Source organism: Capra hircus, chromosome 18 (genome assembly GCF_001704415.2).
Source record: "Capra hircus breed San Clemente chromosome 18, ASM170441v1, whole genome shotgun sequence".
NCBI classification, from domain to species: domain Eukaryota; kingdom Metazoa; phylum Chordata; class Mammalia; order Artiodactyla; family Bovidae; genus Capra; species Capra hircus.
The window spans coordinates 21,822,708-21,850,143 of NC_030825.1; the positions used below are offsets into that span (position 1 = coordinate 21,822,708).

General features: G+C 46.2%; 1 protein-coding gene across 1 annotated transcript in view; it reads right to left on the reverse strand.

Moving 5' to 3' along the window:
- Positions 261-27,436, reverse strand: part of LOC108637964 — a 77,541-nt gene continuing 50,365 nt past the window's right edge. The window contains exons 1-4 of the transcript XR_001919442.1: positions 5,874-5,988; positions 3,030-3,119; positions 1,282-1,406; positions 261-887 (exon numbers count right to left, since the gene is read on the reverse strand). The gene's annotated coding sequence lies outside the window, so the exon portion shown is untranslated. Of the gene's footprint in view, positions 888-1,281; positions 1,407-3,029; positions 3,120-5,873 lie in introns of the transcript that reaches the window.

Consider the following 27,436-nt stretch of genomic DNA (forward strand, 5'->3'; position numbering starts at 1 on the left):
TCCTGCATTGGCAGGCAGGTTCTTTACCACTAGCGCCATGTGGGAAGCCCGAACACCCTTCTACCGAGGCCCAACCCAGTGCCCAGGATCCCACAGCACCTCATGTGTTCTCATGATGTTCCCTTGAAAGTGAAACAGCCACATTCAGGAGTGGCAGTTAGTGACAGCTTACGGTGAACAGTGCTGCCGGATTCGTAGTCGCTGAAGAAGATGTAACTCCAGAACCAAAGACAGTTTCAGTCACTCAGAGCTTTGTGTAGATTTTTATTTAAAGTCAAAGTGAGAGAAAAAGTTTCTGACATAGATATCAGAAGGGGACAGGAGAGTACCTGCCTCACTAGTTTAAGCGGGGCCTTACCTACTTTTCAACTGGCTGCTGAGAATAGATAAAAAGAATACCTCAAGGTTGTAAGAGTTCCAGCAGACCCTTTCCCAAGGCATATGTCCTGAGATAACTTTGGCACAAGATTAGCCAGGGAGAACGGTTCTGGGCAACGTCCCTCAGCTAGATATACTGTTGCTATGTAATCATGGATCTAAGGCTTGAGAAACAGGTTCCCAGTCAAGATTTGTTACAATTATAATCATTAACATAGAGCTCAAGAAAAGCATTTCCATGAGTAAGACATTGTGCTGTGTGATTATTAGTTCTGGGACCTAAAGAAAGGCCAGTTCTTGGACAAAATATATTGTTGCACAAGGCTTAATGGAAAGCATGAGCGAACATGTTCACCTCCTCCTTAAAGGCGCCTAAGCTTTCACTCAGGATGTCCCAAGACAGCTGGAGATACGACTGTGGGCCTGGCAGAAGAGATGCTTCCTGGGGTGGTGCCTCAAAGTTGTTAGAGAAGTTCAGCTGAGTCTTGAAGAAAGCTTCATCCCAGCACCTAGCAAACCAGAAGCGGGTGGGAAAAGTTTGCCGATTGATTGGTGATTGCTCCCAGGGCTGGGCCACAAAAACAGAAATTTCTCCTCACCTGAGCCAGCCAGTGTCCAAGCAGCCCTGGGCCAAAAAAAGAGGTGAGATGCCCAGACTGAGAGGGTGGAACCCGAGCTTGAGAGGCCGCCCCAGCACTGGAACTCAATTTAGACGTCCACCTCCACCCCTTCCTCTGGCCTGGTTTTAACCTCCATTAGCCAGTTTGTTTCCTGTTTCCACCTCTCCTCCCTCAGACCTTTCCCCTTATGCAGATACTGATCCTGCCTCCTCCTGACTTCCTGGTAGAGAGACCCAACCCTAGGCCCTCCCCGAGTCCTTCCCTTAGGGTGGTGCCAGCTCACCTGAGCCCACCAGGTGGGCCTTGGGCCACAAAGAGGGGAGTTCTGAGGAAGTCCTTAGTCTTCCACAGGGAACATTAAATGTAATCTTCCCTTTAAACATGTCTTGCTGAGAAAACTGGTTCAGACTGAAAGCAAAGTGACCAAATGGAAAAAGCTTTAAAAAAAAAGGTTACAAAGATTTCAGAACTGATAGTTACACAATGACACTGAAGAGGGGCGGAAAATTCAGTGTTAGATGTAACTCAAAATAATAGTCACACGCTTCCCCCCATGCCAGCACAGCACTGGAAAGGGAAAATGTCATGTGGCCTGTGACCATAAACAGACTCTGGGTGCCCTGAACCAACAGCCAGCCCAGGACATCCACCAGCAGGTCAGCCCCATCTGGTGCCCAGTGGTCATCTCCCATCAAATGATCGCATTTTTTTAAGCCAATATCATTTCACTCTGAGGCTGAAACAGCCAGTGGAGGAAGGGACAATATTGAGATTTTAATCTCACTCATTGGGGGTGGGGTAAGGAAGAGTTGGCCCCCTTCTCCAAGGCACTGCCCTCTTGGACCAGAGGGAGGCTCACCTTTATCTCTACCATAGGCCTTCATGAATCATCTTAATGATCATTCATTACATAAGCAAAACATGTGAGTTTTAGCAAATGAAAAATGTTGACAAGCAAAAATGAAAACTACACATGTCCAACCACTCTGAGACTACCACTCTAGCTCCTTAGTGTGTAGCCTTCCAGATTCTTTTCCATGTACAGAAAAACTGCAACAAACCTAGACAGCATATTAAAAAGCAGAAACATTACTTTGCCGACAAAGGTCTAGTCAGAACTATGGTTTTTCCAGCAGTCATGTATGGATGTGAGAGTTGAACCATAAAGAAGCCTGAGCACCGAAGGATTGATGCTTTTGAACTGTGGTGTTGGAGAAGACTCTTGAGAGTCCCTTGGACTGCAAGGAGATCAAACCAGTCAATCCTAAAGGAGATCAGTCCTGAATATTCATTGGAAGAACTGATGCTAAAGCTGAAGCTCCAATCCTTTGACCACCTGATGTGAAGAGTTGACTAATTAGAAAAGACCCTGACGCTGGGAAAGATTGAAGGTGGGAGGAGAAGGGGATGACAGGACAAGATCATTAGATGGCATCACCCATTCAATGGACACGAGTTTGAGTAGGCTCCGGGAGATGGTGAAGGACAGGGAAGCCTGGCATGCTCCAGTCCCTGGGGTCGCAAAGAGTCTGACAGGACTAAGCAACTGAACAACAACAGCAGATTTGTACATGAATTGTTTTTACCAAAATGAAGTCATATTTCACATTGACTTTTTTTCTCAACTTTTATTTTGAAAAACTTTCAAACCTATGGTAAGAACTAGTATAACAAGCATCTGTAAGAATTTCATCTAGAGCCATAAGTTGGCACCATTTTGCTACATTTGTTTTGTCTCCATCTCCCATATCGATATCCAGATGTAGATATGTATGCCTCTATATACAGACACCTAGTGAGATCTATACAGATAAATATAGCAATGCAGACACAGAAATACATGTTAACCATATGGAGTAAGTTGCACATAACAGCACAACCCTTCCCCACTAAATACCTTAGCATTTCTCCTAAGAACAAGATAGTCACCTACACCGCTGCCATGCAATTACCACACTCAAAAAATTTAACACTAATATAATACTGTTAACTAATATATAGCCCATAGTTCCCTAATCACCCAATACTGACCTTTATAGTTAGTCACAGGTTGAGTTCTTCAGAAACCATACATGTCAAGATGGAGTTTGGGGCACAAGATGCTTATCAGGCATCTTACACCTGTGAAAGGGAGCAGGCGGAAGAGCAGTGTCAGGCAGAGGAAGAAGTTGAACTTCACAGTCCTGGCAAAGCCTCATTCTACTCTACGGGGAAACTCTGGAAGGAGAACTGCCCGTCAGGGTGTCCTGTATGGAGCCAGTCACTCCACAGGGCTGCCCTGGGAAGGGCCTGGCCTGGGGGGAGGAAGCTCTCTCGACGGAGCAGCTCCAAGGTGCCAACTGCTGGCCACTCTCTGTGGTTGGGTGGCACACCTCTTGATCTCCTAGAGATGGACCTGTGATTCCCTTTAAAGTCTGGATCCAATCAAAGGTCACTTGTTGCACTAAGTTGTCACATCTCTTATGTCCTTCACTGTAACACTTCCTCCACTTTTTTTTGTCCTTTAGGATGTTAACACTTTGAATGGCCCAGTCAGTTGTGTTGTAGAATGTCCTTCAATTTGGATTTGCCTGCTACAGAGCTTCCCAACCTCCTTTGTTCAGCCAGCAGTCTCCTTTTCATTTTAATAAATTTCATGTTGTGTAACAGCCAAACAAACTGATCAGCTGCTTCATCCAACCAGTATCCAATCCTGGACCACAAACTGCATCTGGGGTAATGGTCCTTAGGTCTCTTTCCATCTAGTGCTGTTTGTCTTTTTTTTTTTTTTTTCGAAGTAGTCTTTTTATGTGAGTAAACCTGGTGGAGAGACCAGACCGCGTGGCCTGCAGACCCTGTCCTCTGAGCTGTCTGACTGCTTCCGTGGGGGTACTCTACCCGCTGACTTCCAGTAGTCAACCCGTTGGGCTATAATTCATCATAGGTGGTGATGTGGACTTTGTGAAACACATATTATTAATACCTGACCACCGTGCACTCTGAATCTTGAAGCAGGGGTCTCACCAAGCTGCCAGTGCTCACCGTCCCCTCTCCTGTTTTTACAGCTCCCTGTCCTCCCTCAGTATTTACAGACGCTGATGTGCCCAGCCACACCCGAGCTCCCAGCAGGGAGCAGCAGAGCAGGCGTCAGGGAAGGCAGCCGTGTTCCCACCCTGAGTCTGTCCTCACCGTTCTGCGTGACTCAGGTAACACCCCTGACCTCTCCTCTCATGGAACACACAAATGCAATACTTCTGGCCCAGATTAAGCCAACTTTCAGAGAAGGTCACGCATCAGCCTGCTTCTGCCACCCCTACCCAGCTCGCCCTCCCTTCAGTGACTGGCAGGCCTGAGCTCAAACGGCAGGAACAGAAAAAAGGCTTCAGACCCCCAAGGCTGAGCTCCAGGAGCCTGAGCTGGAACCTGCCACCTGCAGACTGACTTGTGGTCAGGCCAGTCCTCCTTAGATTAGAAGGGGCCCCTCAGAGTTCAGAGCAAGCAACCCGCACACGCCAAGGATCCCACACAGACCAGGTGTAAGATGACTGACAGGAAGCCGCAGTGTCAAGCTCTGGGGCCCAGGGGAAGTCCATTCCTCTCTCTCCCCAGAGTTTTAGAGGGTGGGGAGACTTGAAATGGGGAGCTACTGGAGTCTCATAACCAGGATGCCGGTGGTTAAATAGTGTGAATATTTTCCCTGGTGGAACAGCCCTTTAGAGGTTTGCCGACCAGAGGCCCCATGGCCTGGTCAGATCTGTTTGTTTAGCCAGTAGAGGGTTGTTGCTTCCATGGGAACATTAGTGCCATGCACCTCCTCTCCAGTGTGCCACAAACACCACCCCTCTCTATTGTCTCAGTTCAGTTCTGTGCTCAATTTCACTCCCTGCCCAGTCCCTGGAGGAACTGAGACTGCAATCCCAGAGGCAGGCGCTGCTCATTTTAACATGTCCTTCAGGCAGCAGGTGATGGCCCCAATCTGAGAATGGAGACTCCCGTCCCCAGAAGGGGATTGCTGCTCAGGATTGCAGCCTGAGTGCCCTCAGCTGTCTGCACCACCTGGGGTCTCATTCCTGGAGATTCATCCTTGAGGTTAAGTGCTGATTCCCTCAAGAATGGAGGAGACCTATTTCCTCACTAGCAGTGTGGTATAAATTGGTTCATCGAGTATCAGGAGAGAAAAAGAAAGGACACTGGCATCTATTAAGAGTTCACCCTATGCTAGGCACCGGGTGTGCCATCCCGGTTAGCTTCCCTGACACTCTAAGACAGATGTAATCCCCACTGTGCAAACTGGAAAACCAAGACAAATTCGCTTCCCCTGAATTGCACAGACAGTAGAAACACAGGCAGTTTTGAACTCTGATCTGCATGAGAAGCTGTGTTCCTTCCTCTCCCTGCACCATGCCACCCTGAGCACCTACTGTGTGCTGGACACAGAGCTAGACACAGCCTCTGTCCTCAGCCGGTTCCCAGCCCGGCAAGAGGAGTGTTAGCTTGTGCACGTGGCCTGCACTCTGCCCTTTCTCCTTCACCCAAAACTCAAGCCAAGGCTTTTCAAAGACTGGCAGCTACCATTGGCAGGACATGAGGTGACTTTAGGTGAAACATAACATGATCTATTTTGTTTCAGAAGCTACATATTCAGTATAAAAATACAGGTACTTCATAAGTACATGTTTCCCAGACATTGCTGCAGATGAGGCCCCAGGGGGTGGCCCTGTGAGGACCGTGTAAAAGCCAGAAACAGGAGAGGAAATTGCTGCTTGTAAATCAGTGGGACACTGGGCTCCTTCTGGACAGCGGGTCCTCACCGTCTCCTCCAGGCACCTGCCCCTCCCAGGGTAGCTGAAAACAAGACTTCCTCTTCAAGTCCATGTGGCTCCCTGCCAGCCATACCTGGTGACCTCTCTCCCGGGCTTGTTCCCCAGCCTGTTTCAGGTCAGGGGGTTGGTTTGGGAGGGCAGCAGGTCTCTCAGGCACTGCTTCAGACCCAGCGCAGCCAAGGCGGGAGTGACGGTGCAGGAAGGACTTGCCGCTGCCCTTTGCCCAGCTTAGGAGTCAGTGAAAGTTTGCCACTCCCAGTCCTGGGACCCTAGTCATCAAACATGTGTCCACACACATGCATGCACCCGCGTGCACACACATGCACATATGCACCCAGCCCTGCCATCATCACTCTTCAGCAACCACGATACAACTAGGACAGCATTCTGGGAATTAGAGACTCCTTGGAAAGGAAAATAGCTACAAATAATTGAGAGCAGTTCTCTTGATAAGAACTCATCAGGAGGCAGAGATGTCAGTTAATTAAAAGAATACGGTGGGGTCTTCTCTGGGCCGGGGCATCACCACCAAGCCAAACCAGTGCCCCACAAACTGTGTGATTCCCAGAGCCCTTTGCAGACACTTCCTTTCCAGAAGGAAGGGAGAGCTGTGCTCCCATCGCCAGGGTTAAGAAGAGGAGAGAATAAAAGAGACAGTCAGAAGGACAGAAAGACAAGGCAAAGAGAGATGCTCCTTAAAAACTCAGCTCAGAGGAGAGGCCATGTAATCAGACTAAGAAGAGCTGACATTTCTCAAGCACTTGTCCTATTCTGAGCCCTGTAGCCATATTATCTCATGTAACCTTTAAAACCACTCTGTGGGTTGGTTCTGGTATTTCCCATTCTCTATTTTACAAACAAAGGAACTGAGGCTCGGGTGGGATAAATTATTTGCCACAGGTCCTACTGGTGAGAGGTAGATGGAAGGTCTACTTTCTGTGGAGACTTTGTAAACACTAAAAAGGGCCTAACCATGTTGTTTTGTTAGAAATTGCCGCATTAAAAAAAAACCCATTCTTTAAGACCAAACTCATCAAAAATATCCTACTAAATTACAAACAAGTAACCCCATTTTCAGTGCTGAAGACTTCCAGGCTGAGTGTAAGATGGAGTTAGGGCACAAAAGCAGAGACACCATGTGATCTTGGGATTTCACGCGGCCTAAGGAGAGCAGTCTGTACCCTGGGGTACGCCAGGGAGGGCTGCAGAGCTCCTAAAGGGAAGGCACGCCAAAGGCCCCACACCCCAGGATGCCACAGCTGCAGCCCCACCAATGTCCCAGTGGTGTGGCAGGAGTCTCCCCGCTAGGCCCATCACAGCTTCCACTGGCCACCTGCATCTCTGCAAGCAGTATGCCTGCTGGGAGCAGGGACGGTGCAGAGAGAGACCCTGTCTGTGAGCTCCATTCCTCCCAACTGCAGGAAGGCAAGAATGGCTCTTTGTTTGAGAAGCCAAGGGTGGGGAGGGGCACCAGCACGGTGCGATATGGAGGGGGCGTGGTGCGCTGTGGGTGAAAGCAAGGAGCATGGCCGCTTTTGGAGACAAACTATGAAATGAGCTCAGAGTAAAGCAGAACCATGCATTGTCACCCTAGGGAGACGGACCCTCAGTCCACAAGTCCAACCCTGAGTACTAATAACATGTCTAAAGACAGACTGTCTTTGTCACAGCAGGGTGGCCGGCTCTGAAAGCATAGGAAAAGGGAGTCACCAACAGACAGACCAGCCTCTCCTGAGCAGTGCCCAAAGGAAATGGTGGCTCCATTTCAGCTGATTAAAAATAGAAATGGTAACTAAGTCAAAAAGAGAAAGACAACATACGATATCACTTATATATGGAATCTAAGAAATGACACAAATAAACTTATTTATGAAATAGAAACAGGCCCACCGATATAGAGAACAGATCTGTGGTTGCTACTGGAGTGGGTAGCCTTTCCCTTATCCAGGGGTTCTTCCCAACCCAAGGATTGAACCCAGGTTTCTCGCATTGCAGGTGGATTCTGTACCAACTGAGCCATCAGGGAAGCCCTCAAGAAAAAGGGGGAGTAGGGTGGGGAATTTGGGATTAGCAGAAGCAAACTATTATATGTAGGCTAGATCAACAAGAAGGCACAATATAGCACAGGGAACTATATTCAATATCCTGTGATAAATCTTAATGGAAAAGAATAGGAAAAGAATGCATGTATAACTGAATGACTTTGCTGTATGGCAAAAATTAACACAATATTGTAAACCAACTATACTTCAATAAACTTTTTGGAAATAAAAAGTTATCACACACACAAAAAAAATGAAAGAAAGAAATGTTTGACTTGAGAGGTTCTGGAGGAAGGTGGGGCTACATTGGGAATGGTGGCTGACTCAGACCACCATTGACGACCCAATGCACAAGTCATCGCTGTGTGCCCACTGTGACCCCTTCTGATAACCAGGCCTGCCACATGACTGGCCAACAGAAGGAAAGGCTCTGGTTCAGGCCACATAAACCTCTGCCAGGCAGTTATAATTCTCACCAGTGACTCATCAGTGGATGTATGATTCTGCCTCCCACTTCTGTGGCTTTGGAGGTGTGGGTCAGCTTCCCTGAGTCCTGTGGGCTTGAAGACACTGACCAGATACAGATTCTGAGCTCTGAGGACTAGGCGTTGGACTAGGGGCTGTGGTAAGTCCACCAAAGGAAGAACTACCCTATAGATTCAGCCTCTCCCCCAGTGTCTGCACACACTTTCTCTACCCAAAGTGGGTGCTTGGTGTAGGATGGATGAGAGACAGATGAACACACAGATGAACAGAAAGATGAACTACAAGATTAATTTCCTGGCCTCAAGAGCTGAGACTTGCTCACCTGGGACAGCTCCTTGGCTGTATCTTTGTTCTTTCCTCTCCCCAATGTGCCCAGCCCATTTGATCTGGAATCCAGCAGCAGGGATGGGGTCAGTGAACTTCACACAGTCGGGAGAAGAGACTGTCCTTCTCACTGGAGTCCTGCCCTCACCCCTGTCCAGCTCTAGAAAGGAAGAGTGGGTGGGATAGGAAACCTGTTCCTCAGGACAGTGCCCTGCTTGAAACCATGCAACTCAGATTGGGACTTGAACCCATGGACTTTTAACTGAGATCACATACCTAGTCTCAGGCCTTAGTAAAGCTCATGTTCTTGCTGTCTTGTTGCAGAAAGAATTCAGTGAGAGACAAAGTGACAGGTAAGAAATGGATTCATTTAGAGAGAAACACACTCCACAGACAGAGTTTAGACCATCTCAGAAGGTGAGAGGCCTTGAGAAATGGAGTAGTTAGTTTTTATGGATGGAGTACAGGCTCCTCTGTCCATGGAATTTTCCAGGCAAGAATACTGGAGTGAGGGCCATTCCCTTCTCCAGGGGATCTGCCTGACCCAGGGACTGAACCCAGGTGTCTGTGCATTGCAGGCAGATTCTTTACCATCTGAGTCACCAGGGAAGCCTTAATTGAATAGGCTAATGGGTGGGAGGATTATTCCAACTATTCTGGGGAAGGAGGGATTTCCAGGAATTGGGCCACCACCTACATTTTTGGCCTTTTGAACTGTCATAACTCTGGTGGGTGTGTTATTTAGATGCTAATACATTATAATGAGCAAATAATGAGGGTCAAGGTCCACTGGAAGTCACATCTTCTGCTTTCTTGGACCTAGTTGGTTCTAACCAGTTTTGTCCTGTCCTCTGGCTACGTCATTCTTTTAAAGTTGTGCCCTGCCCCCTTTTCATACTGCCCCTGTTTCATACTGAGAGCCACATTTCATGGGCAGCCATCTTCTGGGACTGTCTGTGGCTAGTAACACAAGAGATAGGAGTGTTTTAGAATTTGTTTCTTTTGGTATACAGCATAAAGAAGTCTCCACCAAGCTCTGAACACTGTCCAGGCAGTCAGCATGGACATAGGGCAAATGGTTCTGAAACAGGAGGGAAGAGGGCAGGGCACAGCCTTTGAAAAGATGAACATAGCTCAAGGACAAAACATAAACTGATTAGAATCAAATGGGTCTGAGATAGCAGACAAGTCAACTTCCACTAGACCTTGATCCTGAGTATACGCTCATTGTAACACATCAGCAAGCTAAAAGACACACTGAGAGGCACCGGGACAGTTCCAAAGCTGACCATCAAAGACCAAAAATTGGGGGGGTGGGAATTGGGCCCAGTTCCTGGAAATCTCCACCCTGTCAGCTACAAATTGGCACTTACCAAGAGCACTGCCAGTGACTGAACAAGAAGGCCTTTGCCACCTGCCTTTGTGGAGACTGAGCCCCATGCTGCCATAGCTGTTGACCTTCAACACCCCCTGAGGGAATTCAGTGTGGAGTCAGACGCTCTGTACTCCAGGGAATCTGGTGGGACAGGTCTTCAGATAGTTGGATGTTTTTAGGAACCGATTTTATGATCTCAACCCTTGCATCTCCTCATATCTAGAGAAGCACTAAATCCCTTCATGGTGACATCAGACCCTCATGACTAACAAAAAACCTTTTGTAAACTGAGTGCTTCATGGTACTGAACTCCCCCTCCACCAAAACCTTATATACTGACTTTCCCCCACTGCCGCTTTGGGGCAATCTCTCAGAGCCATCTGAGATGCTGCCTCCCTGGCTGCAGTCCTCATTTTGCCCCAAATAAAACTTAACTCACAACTCTCAAGCTGTACATCTTTTTTAGTCAACAACCCCTTCCCCAAAATAGTTGGAATAAGCTTCTCACTCATTAGCCTATGAAATTACCTGGCCCATAAAAACTAGCCACACCACCTGCTGAGGCCTCATTTGCTCTCTGTAATGGCCCACACTCTTGTATGTGGAGTGTGCTTCCAAGGCTGCACTTGCCCTCTGAGAGGGCCCAGCTCTGTCAGCAGAGTGCACTTCTCTCTAAATAAATCCACTTCTTACCTATCACTTTGTCTTTCACTGAATTCTTTCCCCAATGAGACATCAAGAACCTGAGGTTAGGTCCTAAAACCAGGTCTATGATCTCAGTTGGAAGACTGTGGGTTTTGGCTAGCTTTCAATACAGCCACATGGATTCAAATCCCAAACGGAGGAAAATGGTTTCAGGTTCTGCCCAAGGCAGTTATCAGTCTGTACCTAACAACCCCTTACCCAAAGCAGAACCAGGCACCCTAGGACCAGAGGATAGAGAATCAAACTTCTCGAACCATGTTGACTTTCATGATTACCATGGTGTTCCCCACCCTTCCCACTGCCCCATTTTCTTCTGGACTGTTCTAGGGGTGGAAGGAACTAGGAATTTGGAGTTCAGAGACCATGGTTCCAGCCCAGTTAGGGCTGCTGGGTACATTTGTATCCCTTGTACCCCCAAATAACTGGCAGATTGAGTTCTGCTGCCAGCTGTGTGTCTATAGGACTGAGTTCATCCAAAGGTACTGATACCAAGCAGGACTCTATGACCCCCATTTCTTGATTACAGGAAATAAGCATCATTGAGCCTCTATGATCTTCCATGAGTTCGAAGGAACAGGTTCAAACTGTTGCTAATCAGGGAAAGGAAGGAATGTAGAGATAAGGAGCAGTCAAAAGAGATAATAGTGCAGCCTTGGGGCAGGGTTCTGACTCCCCATCAAGGGATACACATAAGAATATCTTTGAGTTGTTTGGAAGATACTGAAACCCCCACCAGGTGGGAGAAATTAACAGAATGCTGCCCACAAGACCAGCTGTGGGCACTTTCCTCCCACTTACCTCACCACCAACCAACCAGAAGAATGTCCTCAAGCTGAGCATGCCCTCTTTGAACCATTACTATTGATATAAAACCTCTCACTACACCCTCTAGGTTAGGACACACGGTTCTGAAAGCATTAGCTTCTATACCTCCCTTTGCCTGGCAAAGCAATAAAGCTATTCTTTTCTGCTTCAACCAAAACTCAGTCTCTGAGAATTAATTTGGTCTCAGGGCATAGAAGCCGGATTCAGCTTCAGTGCCATATGGGCTGGTAGGGGTCAAGGCCCTCCCATTACTCAGCTGTGAGAGTTTAGGAAAGCCATGGCATCTTCTCCAGGTCTTAGCTTTCTCACCTGTAAATTGGGAGTAATGTTGATACCCTGACCAACTCCAAACTCACTTTGCTTGCTGCACAACAGGTCAATAAATCCTAGAGACACCGTGTTAAGGCAAGGAATATGACTTTATTGGGAAAGCAAGGAGACCAAGAAGATGGCAGACTAATGTCTCAAAATAACCATATTATCAGGTTCTGGATGCCACATTCTTTCATAGAAAAGAGACAAGGGAAGTTGGGAAAAAAGTAAAAGGGCAGACTAGAGAGGAAGAGGTGGTGAGGAAATAAGTTAAAAAGGGCTATCAGTCTTGAAAACCATTTCCAGGAATGGCCAGTCCATGGAAGGAATGTGTTAATCTCTTCTTTCCTGTTCAGTTCAGTTCAGTCGCTCAGTCATGTCTGACTCTTTGCAACCCTGTGGATCGCAGAACGCCAGGATTCCTTGTCCATCATCAACTCCTACTGTAGCTTGCTCAAACTCATGTCCATCAAGTCAGTGATGCCATCCAACTATCTCATCCTCTGCCGTTCCCTTCTCCTCCTGCCTTCAATCTTTCCCAGTATTAAGGTTTTTTCCAATGAGTCAGTTCTTTGCATCAGGTGGCCAAAGTAACGGAGTTTCAGCTTCAGCATCAGTCCTTCCAGTGAATATTCAGGGCTGATTTCCTTTAGGATGGACTTATTGGGTCGATATAAGCATCTAAATGCAGAGTTCCAAAGAATAGCAAGAAGAGATAAGAAAGCGTTCTTTAGCGATCAATGCAAAGAAGTAGAGGAAAACAACAGAATGGGAAAGACTAGAGATCTCTTCAAGAAAATTAAAGATACCAAGGGAACATTTCATGCAAAGATGGGCACAATAAAGGACAGAAATGGTCTGGACCTAACAGAAGCAGAAGATATTAAGAAGAGGTGGCAAGAATACACGGAAGAACTGTACAAAAAAGATCTTCATGACTCAGATAATCATGATGATGTGATCACTAATCTAGGGCCAGACATCTTGGAATGTGAAGTCAAGTGGGCCTTAGAAAGCATCACTACGAACAAAGCTAGTGGAGATGATGGAATTCCAGTTGAGCTGTTTGAAATCCTGAAAGATGATGCTGTGAAAGGGCTGCACTCAATATGCCAGCAAATTTGGAAAACTCAGCAGTGGCCACAGGACTGGAAAAGGTCAGTTTTCATTCCAATCCCAAAGAAAGGCAATGTCAAAGAATGCTCAAACTACCGCACAATTGCACTCATCTCACATGCTAGTAAAGTAATGCTCAAAATTCTCCAAGCCAGGCTTCAGCAATATGTGAACCATGAACTCCCTGATGTTCAAGCTGGCTTTAGAAAAGGCAGATGAACCAGAGATCAAATTGCCAACATCCGCTGGATCATGGAAAAAGCAAGAGAGTTCCAGAGAAACATCTCTTTCTGCTCTATTGACTATGCCAAAGCCTTTGATGGTGTGGATCACAATAAACTGTGGAAAATTCTGAAAGAGATGGGAATACCAGACCACCTAACCTGCCTCTTGAGAAATCTGTATGCAGGTCAGGAAGCAACAGTTAGAACTGGGCATGGAACAACAGACTGGTTCCAAATAGGAAAAGGAGTACGTCAAGGCTGTATATTGTCACCCTGTTTATTTAACTTCTATGCAGAGTACATCATGAGAAACGCTGGACTGGAAGAATCACAAGCTGGAATCAAGATTGCCAAGAGAATATCAATAACCTCAGATATGCAGATGACACCACCCTTATGGCAGAAAGTGAAGAGGAGCGAAAAAGCCTCTTGATGAAGGTGAAAGAGGAGAGTGAAAAAGTTGGCTTAAAGCTCAACATTCAGAAAACGAAGATCATGGCATCCAGTCCCATCACTTCATGGGAAATAGATGGGGAAACAGTAGAGACAGTGTCAGACTTTATTTTTGGGGGCTCCAAAACCACTGCAGATGGTGACTGCAGCCATGAAATTAAAAGACGGTTACTCCTTGGAAGAAAAGTTATGACCCACCTAGATAGTATATCCAAAAGCAGAGACATTACTTTGTCAACTAAGGTCCGTCTAGTCAAGGCTATGGTTTTTCCTGTGGTCATGTATGGATGTGAGAGTTGGACTGTGAAGAAGGCTGAGCGCCAAAGAATTGATGCATTTGAACTGTGGTGTTGGAGAAGACCCTTGAGAGTCCCTTGGACTGCAAGGAGATCCAACCAGTCCATTCTGAAGGAGATCAGCCCTGCGATTTCTTTGGAAGGAATGATGCTAAAGCTGAATCTCCAGTACTTTGGCCACCTCATGTGAAGAGTTGACTCATTGGAAAAGACTCTGATGCTGGGAGAGATTGGTGGCAGGAGGAGAAGGGGACGACAGAGGATGAGATGGCTGGATGGAATCACGGACTCAATGGACGTGAGGCTGAGTGAACCCCGAGAGATGGTGATGGACAGGGAGGCCTGGCGTGCTGTGATTCATGGGGTCACAAAGAGTTGGACATGACTGAGCGACAGAACTGAACTGAACTGTTGGATCTCCTTGCAGTCCAAGGGACTCTAAAGAGTCTTCGCCAACACCACAGTTCAAAAGTATCAATTCTTCAATGCTCATCTTTCTTTATAGTCCTACTCTTACGTGACTACCAGAAAAAACATAGCTTTGACTATATGGACTTTTGTCAGCAGAGTAATGCCTCTGCTTTTTAATATGCTGCCTAGGTTGGTCATAGCTTTTCTTCCAAGGAGTAAGCATCTTTAAATTTCATGGCTGCAGTCACCTTCTGCAGTGATTTTTGGAGTCCAAAAAAATAAAGCCTTTCACTGTTTCCAGTGTTTCCCCATCTATTTGCCATGAAGTGATGGGACCAGATGCCATGATCTTAGTTTTTTGAAAGTTGAGTTTTAAGCCAGCTTTTTCACTCTCCTCTTTCACTTTCATCAAGAGGCTCTTTAGTTCCTGTTTGCTTTCTGCTATAATGGTGGTGTCATCTCTGTATTTGAGGTAATTGATACTTCTCCTGGCAATCTTGATTGAGCTTGTGCTTCATCCAGCCCAGAATTTCACATGATGTACTCTGTGTAAAGAAATGGGAAAGAGCAAAATGGCTGTCTGAGGAGGACTTACAAATAGCTGTGAAAAGAAGAAAAGCAGAAAGCAAAAGAGAAAAAGGAAAGATATACCCATTTGAATGCAGAGTTCCAAAGAATAGCAAGGAGAGATAAGAAAGACTTCCTCAGTGATCAATGCAAAGAAAAAGAGGAAAACAATAGAATGGGAAATTTTAGAGATCCCTTCAAGAAAATTGGAGATATCAAGGGAAAGTTTCATGCAAAGATGGGCTCAATAAAGGGCAGAAATGGTATGGACCTAACAGAAGCAGAAGATATTAAGAAGAAGTAGTAACAATACACTGAAGAACTACACAAAAAAGATCTTCGTGACCCAGATAATCACGATGGTGTGATCACTTACCTAGAGCCAGACATCCTGGATTGTGAAGTCAAGTGGGCCTTAGAAAGCATCACTTCAAACAAAGCGAGTGGAGGTGATGGAATTCTAGTTGAGCTATTTCAAATCCTGAAAGATGATGCTATGAAAGTGCTACACTCAATATGCCAGCAAATTTGGAAAACTCAGCAGTGGCCACAGGACTGGAAAAGGTCAGTTTTCATTCCAATCCCAAGAAAGAAAATGCCAAAGAATGCTCAAACTACCGCACAATTGCACTCATCTCACATGCTAGTAAAGTAATGCTCAAAATTCTCCAAGCCAGGCTTCAGCAATATGTGAACCTGTGAACTCCCTAGATGTTCAAGCTGGCTTTAGAAAAGGACAGATGAACCAGAGATCAAATTGCCAACATCCGCTGGATCATGGAAAAAGCAAGAGAGTTCCAGAAAAACATCTATTTCTGCTTTATTGACTATGCCAAAGTCTTTGACTGTGTAGATCACAATAAACTGTGGAAAATTCTGAAAGAGTTGGGAATACCAGACCACCTGACCTACCTCTTGAGAAACCTATATGCGGTCAGGAAGCAACAGTTAGAACTGGACATAGAACAACAGACTAGTTCCAAATAGGAAAAGGAATACAGCAAGGCTGTATACTGTCACCCTGTTTATTTAACTTCTATGCAGAGTACATCATGAGAAACCCTGGGCTAGAGGAAGCACAAGCTGGAATCAAGATTGCCGGGAGAAATATCAATAACCTCAGATATGCAGATGACATCACCCTTATGGCAGAAAGTAAGAAGAACTAAAAAGCCTCTTGATGAAGGTGAAAGAGGAGAGTGAAAAAGTTGGCTTAAAGCTCAACATTCAGAAAACGAAGATCATGGCATCCGGTCCCATCACTTCATGGGAAATAGATGGGGAAACAGTAGAAACAGTGTCAGACTTTATTTTGGGGGGCTCCAAAATCACTACAGATCATGATTGCAGCCATGAAATTAAAAGACACTCCTTGGAAGGAAAGTTATGACCTATCTAGACAGCATATTCAAAAGCAGAGACATTACTTTGTCAACAAAGATCCATCTAGTCAAAGCTATGGTTTTTCCAGTAGTCATGTATGGATGTGAGAGTTGGACTATAAAGAAAGCTGAGCACCAAAGAATTGATGCTTTTGAACTGTGGTGTTGGAGAAGACTCTTGAGAGTCCACTGGACTGCAAGGAGATACAACCAGTCTATCGTAAAGGAGATCAGTGCTGGGTGTTCATTGGAAGAACTGATGCTGAAGCTGAAACTCCTATATTTGGTCTCCTATATTTTGCGGGGGACTGCCCGTGAAGGGTTAAGTCTTGGGAGCTGCTCGGCGTTATGCAGAGCCTTAGGCATGTTCCTAAGCTCCCTGTCCCGCCCCCCTGAAGAATTTATTACCCTTAAGGCTCCAGGACGTTTGGTTCTTGCAACATTTCATAGAAGATAGATTATCTTATTGATAGAAGATAGATTATCTTATTGTGATCTGTACACAATGGTAAGGGTCTTGTGATTGTATTTGGAGATTAAGAACAATCTTGTGAATGTCAGAAGTCACGTACTTTATCCTATATATACTGCAGCACAATAAAGGAAGGCATCAGCCATTTTGGTCTGATCCTCTCAACCCCATCTTTCGTCTCTCTCTTATTTTTCTTAGCGGGGACGCTCCAGTTCTCTCCCTATGCAGGTGTGACTCTTGCTTGTGCTGGCCGCGGCAACCTGATGCAAAGAGCTGATTCATTTTAAAAGACCCTCATGTTGGGAAAGATTGAAGGCAGGAGGAGAAGAGGACAACAGAGGATGAGATGGTTAGATGGCATCACAGACTCAATGGCGACGAGTTTGGGTGGACTCCAGGAGTTGGTGATGGACAGGGAGGCCTGGCGTGCTGCGCTTCATGGGGTTGCAAAGAGTTGGACACGACTGAGTAACTGAACTGAACTGACTGAACTGAACTCTGTATATAAGTTAAATAAGCAGGGTGACAATAAACAGCCTTTCATACTCCTTTCCCAATTTGGAACTGGTCTGTTGTTCCATGTCCAGTTCTAACTGTTGCTTCTTGACCTGCATACAGATTTCTCAGGAGGCAGGTTGGGTCGTCTTGTATTCCCATCTCTTGAAGTATTTTCCACAGTTTGTTGTTATCCACACAATCAAAGGCTTTGGCATAGTCAATAAAGCAGAAGTAGCTATTTTTAAGGAACTCTCTCACTTTTTTGATGATCCAACGGATGTTGACAATTTGATCTCTGGTTCCTCTGTCTTTTCTAAATCCAGCTTGAACATCTGGAAGCTCACAGTTCAGGCACTGTTGAAACCTGGCTTGGAAAATTTTGAGCTATACTTTGCTAGCGTGTGAGATGAGGGCAATTGTGCAGTAGTTTGAGCATTCTTTGGCATTGCCTTTCTTTGGGATTGGAATGAAAACTGACCTTTTCCAGTCCTGTGGCCACTGCTGAGTTTTCCAAATTTGCTGGCATATTGGTTGCAGCACTTTCACAGCATCATTTTTTAGGATTTGAAATAGCTCCACTGGAGTTCCATCACCTCCACTCGTTTTGTTCATAGTGATGCTTCCTAAGACCCTCTTGACTTCACATTCCAGAATGTCTGGTCCTAGGTGAGTGATCACACCATCGTGATTATCTAAGTCATGAAGATCTTTTTTGTACAATTCTTCTGTGTATTGTTACCACCTCTTCTCAATATCTTCTGCTTCTGTTAGGTCCATACCATTTCAGTCCTTTATTGTGTCCTTCTTTTCATGAAAACTTCCCTTGGTATCTCTAATTTTCTTGAAGATATCTCTAATCTTTCTCATTCTATTGTTTTCCTCTTTTTCTTTGCATTGATCACTCAGGAAGGCTTTCTCATCTCTCCTTGCTATTCTTTGGAACTCTGCACTCAAATGGGTATATCTTTCCTTTTCTCCTTTGCCTTTCTCTTCTCTTCTTTTCTCAGCTATTTGTAAGTCCTCCTCAGACAACAATTTTGCTTTTTTGTGTTTCTTGGGGATGGTCTTGATCACTGCGTCCTGTACAATATCATGAACCTCTGTCCATAGTTCTTCAGGCACTCTATAAGATCTAATCCCTTGAATCTATTTGTCATTTCCACTGTATAGTCATAAGGGATTTGATTTAGGTCGTACCTGAATGGTCTAGTGGTTTTCCCTACTTTCTTCAGTTTAATGATCTGAGCTACAGTCAGCTCCCGGTCTTGTTTTGGCTGACTGTATAGAGCTTCTCCATCTTTGACTGCAAATATAATCAATCTGACTTCAGTATTGACATCTGGTGATGTCCATATGTAGAGTCTTCTCTTGTGTTTTTGGAAGAGGATTCTCTTCTTCAGGATCCTGACTTGCTGAGAGATTGGGAAACAACTTTCTCAGCTTTCTTTTCCTTGATCCCAAGTTTACAAACTCCTTTTCTGCAGCCATTCACTGATGGACAGGGTCAGATTATCTCCCTGGGAGCTGAACAAAGGCACTTTTGTTAACAGTCATGCAGGTTCTCTGAGGCAGGCCATTACGTATAAATATATTTTCAAAAGCAAGAAACAGCTCCAGGATGGAGTCAGAATTGGCTCTTCCCTGCAACAATACTTGATCTGCCCACTTGGCAGGCGTAGGTCAGTGACACGTGGCACCTGACAGTGTTTTGTGAATCATGAGGATGCTGGCCCACTTGGGCAGGCCCTCCTCCACTTCCAGTGTGCCTGGACCCTGCTCCCGCTCCCCTCCGGGGACCTGGCAGGGCTCTGGGACCCTGCCCCTGTTGCATCTGCTCACATCCCTGTCCTTTTATTTCTCCTTCAAGACGTCTTCTCAGTTTACTGTTACATTTTCTTAATTATTATAAAAGTAATCAAATGTCCTGGTTATAAAAAAATGCAAACAGCTCTCTGAGGTATAAGATGAAAAGGAGAGGTTTTCCTTTTCCAAGCTTCTCAAGCTTCCCCCTGTATCAGCAGCTTCCCAGAAGCTAACTCCTTGTTCTTGCCATACAGCCCAGGGCATGAGACAGCCTCTGCTTGCAAGGGCCCCGCCCTGCCCCACTCAGGGAAACTGCCTTGCATAGGCAACCTCACCAGATGTTTGTGGGGATGGAAGGAGTATACACCACTAGCCCCTCAGCACAGAAGTCTGAGCCCCCCTGCTCATCTCTGGGCAGCAAGGCGACCAGCATCTGCTGGATGCCTGACACTGCTGCCCATACCCCACCACTGGGGGGGAAGTAGGAGAGGGGCCTCCTGGCGCTGTGCCTGCAAGGGAGTTGCTGACTGGGGTGGCTGACAGCTTTTTCTGAAATGCCAATAAATCACCAATCTCTGCCTGGCTCACTAGGATGATTCCGTCACTTTATAAATTCTAATCCTCAGAAGCTCATCACCCCCTGTCCAGTGTCTTTGTCTTCCCATGGCAGGTGACAAACATACGACCTCTGGTTGGTGGTGTCAACAATAAAAATATATGCACAACCTAAAAGTTGAGAGTTATATTTTATTCAATGGAAGTTTCTAGGACTTCAAGCCCAGGAGGCAGCATCTCAAGAAACCCTGAGAGAACTGCTCTGAGAAGGCGAGTTGTGCAGCCAAGTTATATAGAAGTTTTGCAACAAAAGGCAAGTAGTAGAAACAAAAGATTAATTAATTAAAGCTAACTAGATATCTAATTAAAGTTAATTAAAGAAAACTAGATATCTCAAGGAATTTAACAATTTTCTATGTACGGAAAGATGCAAAAGTCTGGGCTTACTGAAATCATTCCTTTGCTATGCACTTCAGCTATCTGGGTCCAGTATCCTGTGACTTCACATCCCAAATTTCCTCAGAGCTCACCATAGGGAGTGGCTACAGCCTGGTGGCTGCTAGATGTCAGGTATTTGCTTCCTTCCTCAGTTCCTTTAGGCCCTACCAGCTCACTGTTGGTGGTGGCTGAAATTACTGATGACTGTGACATTCTTTGTTTACTGATATGGCAGGAAATATTCCATTTCTCAGAGGCATCACATCTGCAGACCTCTGGCCTTGCGAGTGGGCATGAGGGGTGAGTGTACTCTCTCTGGGTCTTTCTAGGAGGTAACCACTGGCCAGATGTGCCTGGTTTCTGGTCCCAGTCTGTCCTGGCTGCAATGAAACCTTGAATGAAATGCTTTCCCTTTCTTTACCTCAGTTTCCCCATCTTTACTAATCAACATTGGTTGAATTCACTGTTTTACTTGTAAATACAGTTTATTTGGGAACTTCCCAGTGGCTCAGTCAGTAAAGAATCTTCCTGTGATGCAGGAGACACACGTTGGATCAGGAAGATCCCCTAGCAAAGGAAATGGCAATCCACTCCAGTATGCTTGCCTGGGAAATCCCATGGACAAAGGAACCCAGTGGGCTACAGTCCATGGGGTTGCAAGAGAGTCACACACCTTAGCAACTAAACCACCATCAGTGGCTCAGAGGTATAGAATCTGCCTGAAATGCAGGACACCCGGGTTTGATCCCTGGGTTGAGAAGATCCCCTGGAGAAGGAAATGGCAACCCATTCCATTCAGTATTCTTGCCTGGAGAATTCCATGGACAGAGGAGCCTGGCACGCTACAGTTTATGGGGTCTCAAAAGAGTTGGACATGACTTAGGGGCTAAACAACACTTTATTTATAATATCTTTGAGTCCTAACACTCATTCCTTAAGGCAGGTAGTCACTTTGTCCTTGTCCTCTTTTTTGTTACAAATTTTAAAACCTGAGGCATGGAGAGGTCAAAAGACATCCCTATAGGGCACAAGACCAGTGGGTGGCAGAGCCAAGGTTTGAGCAATCTAAGCACAGCCCCCATGTTCTGGCTTGCCAACTCAGGAGGCCAAAAAGGGAATTCTTCAGTCCAGCAGGAGCCCCAGGCCCTCTTTTCACAAGGGACTTGGGGGATGAGGAGAGAGAGCAAGCCTGGAAAGCACTTACCACCTCATACCATTCAGGGAGGCCCAGGAGTAGACGAGGAAAGCTGGGGACCCTCCAGGCTGTGGAGTGAGAGCCCCCAGGGGCTTTCACAGACAACACAGGCTGGGCCCGGAGCAATGGCCGGAGGCTGGTTCATAGACATCTTCACCTCCCCCACCCCTCACACCAAGATGGCTGTGGCCTCCCTCCTCTCAAAATCTCAAAGCCCTAAAGTGAAAGAGGAGAGAATGGGGCAGGGTACAATCTTTAAATACATCCAAGATGGTAGATGAGTCGACTTTCACTAGACCTTAAGCCTCAGTATACTCTCACTGTAAGACAACAGCAAGCTAAGTGACACACCCACAGACATCATGACAGTTCCAAGGCCAGCCATCAAAAACCAAAAAGTGGGCAGTGCCCCAATTCCTGGACATCTCCGTCTCTTCCTCAAAACAGTTGGAATAATCCTTCCACTCATTAGCCTATGAAATGACTCAGCCCATAAAAACTAAGCACACCAGATTTAAGGGCCTCTCAAGGAAATGGCACCCCACTCCAGTACTCTTGCCTGGAAAATCCCATGGATGGAGGAGCCTGGTGGGCTACAGTCCATGGGGTCGCAAAGAGTTGGACACGACTGAGTGACTTCACTCACTCACTTACACCTTACAAAATGCCCCACACTCTGTCCATGGAGTGTTTCTCTCTAAATAAATCCACTTCTTACCTATCACTTTGTCTCTCAATGAATTCTTTCTACAACAAGATATCAAGGAGCTGAGCATCATTAGGTCCTGAAACCAGGTATGTGATCTCATTTGGAAGACTGAGGCTTTGGCTTAGGTTTTGGCGAGGTCCAAGTCCTAATCTGAGGTGAACAGTTTCAACAGGGCCAGCCCCGCCAGTCACCTGAGCATTTCCCCTAGTGCAGTGATCTGGGGCTTCAGCTGAGGACTCAGCCTCAGCTCACTTGTCCTTCCCTGGGGCTCTTTTGCAGGCAGGGGGACTTACAGGCCCTGCTGCCAAGGAGGGGAGTGACACCAAGAACTAGTGGCCCATCAAGGCTGTCCCCATCCCCCCAGACATGTCTCGAAGGGAGAGGCCCAGGAGGCCCTGGACACTGGTGCAGATGGAATGAGACTCCAGTTCCTGTCACATACACACTTCTTGGGGAACCACGCTGAGGACTGCGGCTTCAAGAGAGAGAAACCTGGATCCAACAAGCTCCAGAAGAAGGGGGTTTATTGGGAGCTCCTGGGGCTTCTCACCACTCATGTGCTTCAGGGACAACCAGAATAAAGGACTCAAATACTACAGGGTGCGGCCTACCCTGCCCTGCCTGTTCCTGACTCCCTCCACACAGGAGTGACCTCACATGGCCTCAGCCAGCAGTGGCTTGAAGCAGGGTTTCGATTCCTGGTCAGAGGCTGAGTCCAGGCCACAGTGGTGAGGGCACCAAATGCTAGTGCTAGACCAGTGGTCAGTGATCAGGCCTTAGCTCTTTGGCTTTGAGGAAAAGAATTCCCACAAAGACAAAAAGGAGTGAAACAAAGTATTTATTAGGACAAAAAAGAGTACAGCACCTCTGGATAGACATAAAGGCAGACTCAGAGAAAGAGCTGCACCCTCATAGAGGTTTAAGTCGCTTTCTTTGGGGTTTCCTTTGGCCAATTATTTTGATTTGCCTGGTTCAGAGTCCATATTTGGTATATCTCAGGATCTTCCCATGAGCGTACACGCATCTCTTAGCCAACATGGATTCTTCTGCAGAGGCCTATGGATAGTCATCATCACTTGCCTTTTGACCATCAGGGGACATTTCTGCACATGTGTAGTCAGGGAGGTCTTCTGACTTTGAGAATGAGAAATATGTGGTCTCTTATCTTTTATCAGAGCAGGGCCCAGACTCCTCTCCCGATTTCCCAGCTATTCTCATCTTGAAGTATTAATCCATAGGGAACAAATCTCCAATTGCTCCTCTGGGGTGAGGAGGGGGCCCGTCAACTTCCAGCCTCAGGAAATACAAGGCTGCCACAGCTCCAGCCATCACTAGAGGGGGACTGCTCCCTTGCCTTACTTCCAGCCTGTCAAATCCAAGAAAGGGGCTTTGATTGGCCAAGCTCGTGTCAGTAGCCCATTCCTAGCCCAATCAGGTTACCAAGAGGGCAGGGCAACATGACATAGGCAAAGCCATTGGCTAGAGAAGGAAACTGGAGAAGGAGACTCACTGAGGGCCAGGAAGTCAATTCAGTTGTTATCTGTCACACCTCTGTGAGGTTTCATTTCCTCACAGTGAATTGATGCTGACGTCAGTGACCACTTCATGGGTGGTTGTGATTTAATGATGAGATAGTGAAGTAAATAGTTTGGTGCCTAGAAGTAATCCACAAATATTGGCTTTATTGTTGATGTTGTTAATAGGATTTGCTGTAGCCAAGTGAGGAATAAGGTTCCCACTGAGAAGGTTGTGCGTGGAGCAGGGCCTCAGCTGTCAGTCCTGCCTGAATCCCAGTACTCTTGACGTCACTCAGTGGCCCGTTAACATGCCCCAGGCAGCAGAGAGGAGGGCTTCCTCCCCAGCTGAACCCCACCCCACCCCCATCTCAGTTTCTTGGTCATCAAACGGACAATAATCCAGACTTGTTTTCCTTTGCTACAGTTGTGAGCAGCATGCATGAAAACCTGAGAAGGGGGAACTGCAACGTCTTACTAGCACTTTATTGTTGTTGTTATTAATTATCAGCTCCAGAAAACTGCTGGGATTATGAGTGGGTGTTTTCCCCACCCCAAAGGCCATTACAACAAGGGAGGCCAAGCAGACTTAATTTGCTAATGCCAACCGCTAAATTATGCAAAACCAGATCTGCTAATGAATTTCTCCCCTCTGGCTGCCGGTGCTGATTTGTTTGGGGCACCTTGTTGGAGGGAGAAGCAGGGAAGGGGCCCAGTGCTCAGCTCCCTCTTCCACACCCAGGAAGCAGTTTGCCTGCACACACCCCCTGGATGAGGGCCTCTTAAGATGTGGCTCCCTACCTGAGAGGCCTTGAGGGGGCTGAAGAGCTTCTTTGGAAATTCAAGATGGTTTTCGGTTTCTTCAGTTTGAAAAGAATCACATAGCTTATTTCAGAGGAAGAAAAAGAACACCTTTGAATTAAGTGTGAGCCCACAAATGACTTCTCTCTTTCTCTGCTTTATTTCTGATGGCTATTTATAGATCTGAGTCCCATCACTGCAAAGGAAGGAACTTTTCATTCTCCCTCAGCCTCCACTGCTCTCATCCCAGCTCATGAAGATGATGGTCATTGGGGGGCTCACCTGAGGCTCCCCTCCTGACAAGGAGCTCCTCCAGGAGAGGGGCGGGGCTGCATGCCCAGGGCCAGGTGAGGCGGGCAAAGGACTGGCCTCATATCCACCTGGTAAGTCACGGCAAGCTAAGGAAAAACCCTTGGCTTACTTAGGCCAAAGAATGTAGTTTATCAGAAGGATGCAGGCAACTCACAGATGAAGAGAAAGGTCTGAATGACCTTTCCCAGCCTTGGAAAGGGCTGGAGCGGGGCAGCCTGGGGACCCAGGTGACAGGAACTGTATTTTCACTGTTCTTCCCCAAGGAAATCCAATCAGTCTGATTTCCTAAAGGAAATCAGTCCTGAATATTCACTGGAAAGACTGATGCCAAAGCTAAAACTCCAATATTTTGGCCACCTCATGTGAAGAACTGACTCACTGGAAAAGACCCTGATGCTGGGAAAGAAGGAAGGCAGGAGGAGAAGGGGACAACAGAGGATGAGATGACTGGATAACATCACCAACTCAATGGACATGTGTTTGAGTAAATTCTGGGAGTTTGTGATGGACAGGGAGGCCTAGAGTACTGCAGTCCATGGGGTCGCAAAGAGTCGGACATGACAGAGTGACTGAACTGAACTGAACTGTAATACTCCCCAGTTGTTTTTAGCCGAAGTGGTTCAAATCCCTCAGTGCCAACCCTGTGTGTGACCTTGGATGGGTTTCTGAATCTGTCTGGGGTTAATTTATTCTGTGAAATGGGGCTCACAGAGCCTTTCCCCCCATCTCTCACAGTTGCTGTGTGTATAACCCAGATGCCAGCTGAGTTAGACACTGTTCTTTGAAACTTAAATTAAATTGGCTTTAATCCATTGTATATTCTTGCCTCCTTTGTCAAAGATAAAGTGTCCATATGTGTGTGGATTTATCTCTGGGCTTTCTATTTTGTTCCATTGATCTATATTTCTGTCTTTGTGCCAGGACCATACTGTCTTGATGACTATGGCTTTGTAGTAGAGCCTGAAGTCAGGCAAGTTGATTCCTCCAGTTCCATTCTTCTTTCTCTTTTGGCTATTCGAGGTTTTTTGTATTTCCATACTAATCTTGAAATTATTTGTTCTAGTTCTGTGAAAAATACTGAGGGTAGCTTGATAGGGATTGCATTGAATCTGTAGATTGCTTTGGGTAGTATACTCATTTTCACTATATTGATTCTTCCAATCCATGAACATGGTATATTTCTCCATCTATTAGTGTCCTCTTTGATTTCTTTCATTAGTGTTTTATAGTTTTCTATATATAGGTCTTTAGTTTCTTTAGGTAGATATATTCAGAATGGCATTGAAACATGTATACTGTCATGTAACAAATCACCAGTCTATGTTTGATGCAGGATACAGGATGCTTGGGGCTGGTGCATGGGAATGATCCAGAGAGATGATATGGGGTGGGAGGTGGGAGAGGGGTTCATGTTTGGGAACTCATGTACACCCGTGGTGGATTCATGTCAATGTATGGCAAAACCCATACAGTATTGTAAAGTAAAATAAAGTAAGAATAAAAAAAATTTTTTTAATAAAAAAAATAAATTAAATTGGCTGGGACTTCAATCCCCTGTGAACAGGAAATTCAGTATTTTCCCCCAAGATTTCTGTGACTCCCTGGGGATGGCTGCACTCAGGACCACCTCCTGTCCCTGCTGGCCTCTCCTGCTCATTCCTATCTCACTCCCGTGGCTGTTGTGGTGTCTGATCAGTGCTGATCCCAACGTGCAACTCAGCACCTCCCTAAAGGCTCCCAGGAGACATTTACATGTGAGACTTTACTGAAAATGGGGGCCGGGGAAGAGGCGGTTTACTCTGTCAATCACAAACAACCACATATAGCATATTAGACTGTTTTCTAAGACACAGAGAGGCAACGTAGCCTACTGGCTAACAGCTCAGGCACTGAGGGGGCCCTGTGGAGGCTCAGGTCCCAGCATCACCACTTACTGGGCATGTGACCTGGGACAAACAAGTGACCTCATATTACCTCCCTACAGAGCGAAGATTAGAAGCTTCATGATGTGTGCATGTGTGTGTGTGTGTGTGCACGCACCGCTTATGACGCGCCCAGGACACAGTACATCGTATAAGGGTTACGGACTCCTGTGAAGAATCAGCCTCCTGCCCTCTTGCCTGGCACTGCCCATCCCACCTCCTTTCCTCTCCTCTGTCCCAGGCCCACCCAAAGTCTCCTTGCATTTCTATGTAGAGCAGTAGGATGCCTCTTTGCTTCACTGTCACCTTCTAAACCAGGATATTACCTTCCACCTCCGAACTGTTTTATCAAGGACTTTCCTAAAGTTGGTGTCCTTCTTTAGCAGTCCCAGTCAAAATAATTGTTTCATATTCAGTGCATGAAGAGTGTATAAATGTGAAAATGCTTTGAAAACCCCAAAATACAGCTCATGGATGAAGGGTCATTTGCCTGTTTCTATAAGTAACCCATTTTGTGGACAAAGCTTCCTTGGAGGTACCTAAATCTCTCTTGGCTCATGTTAGTGATATCCGTCTCTTCCCATTGTTGGTCATGAATAAGATGGTAAGGATTTTTCTGAAAGAATCCTTTCCAGGCTCAAAATGAACTCAGTCCCCTGAAACTAAACAAATCTATCTCTAACCACCCCTTCCCACTTTTTAAACTTCTTACTGGAAAATAATTTACATAGGCAAAGTCATGTCATCAACTTTCACACCTGCACCACCAGCCCTGCGCTGAAGACACAGACAACAACCAACTCCCAGAAGCATCCCCTGTGTTTCCTTCCATCTGACCCCAAAGGGTGCCCGCCAGCCATCCCGACTGCTACCAGCTCCCTCAGCTCTGCCTGCTTCTG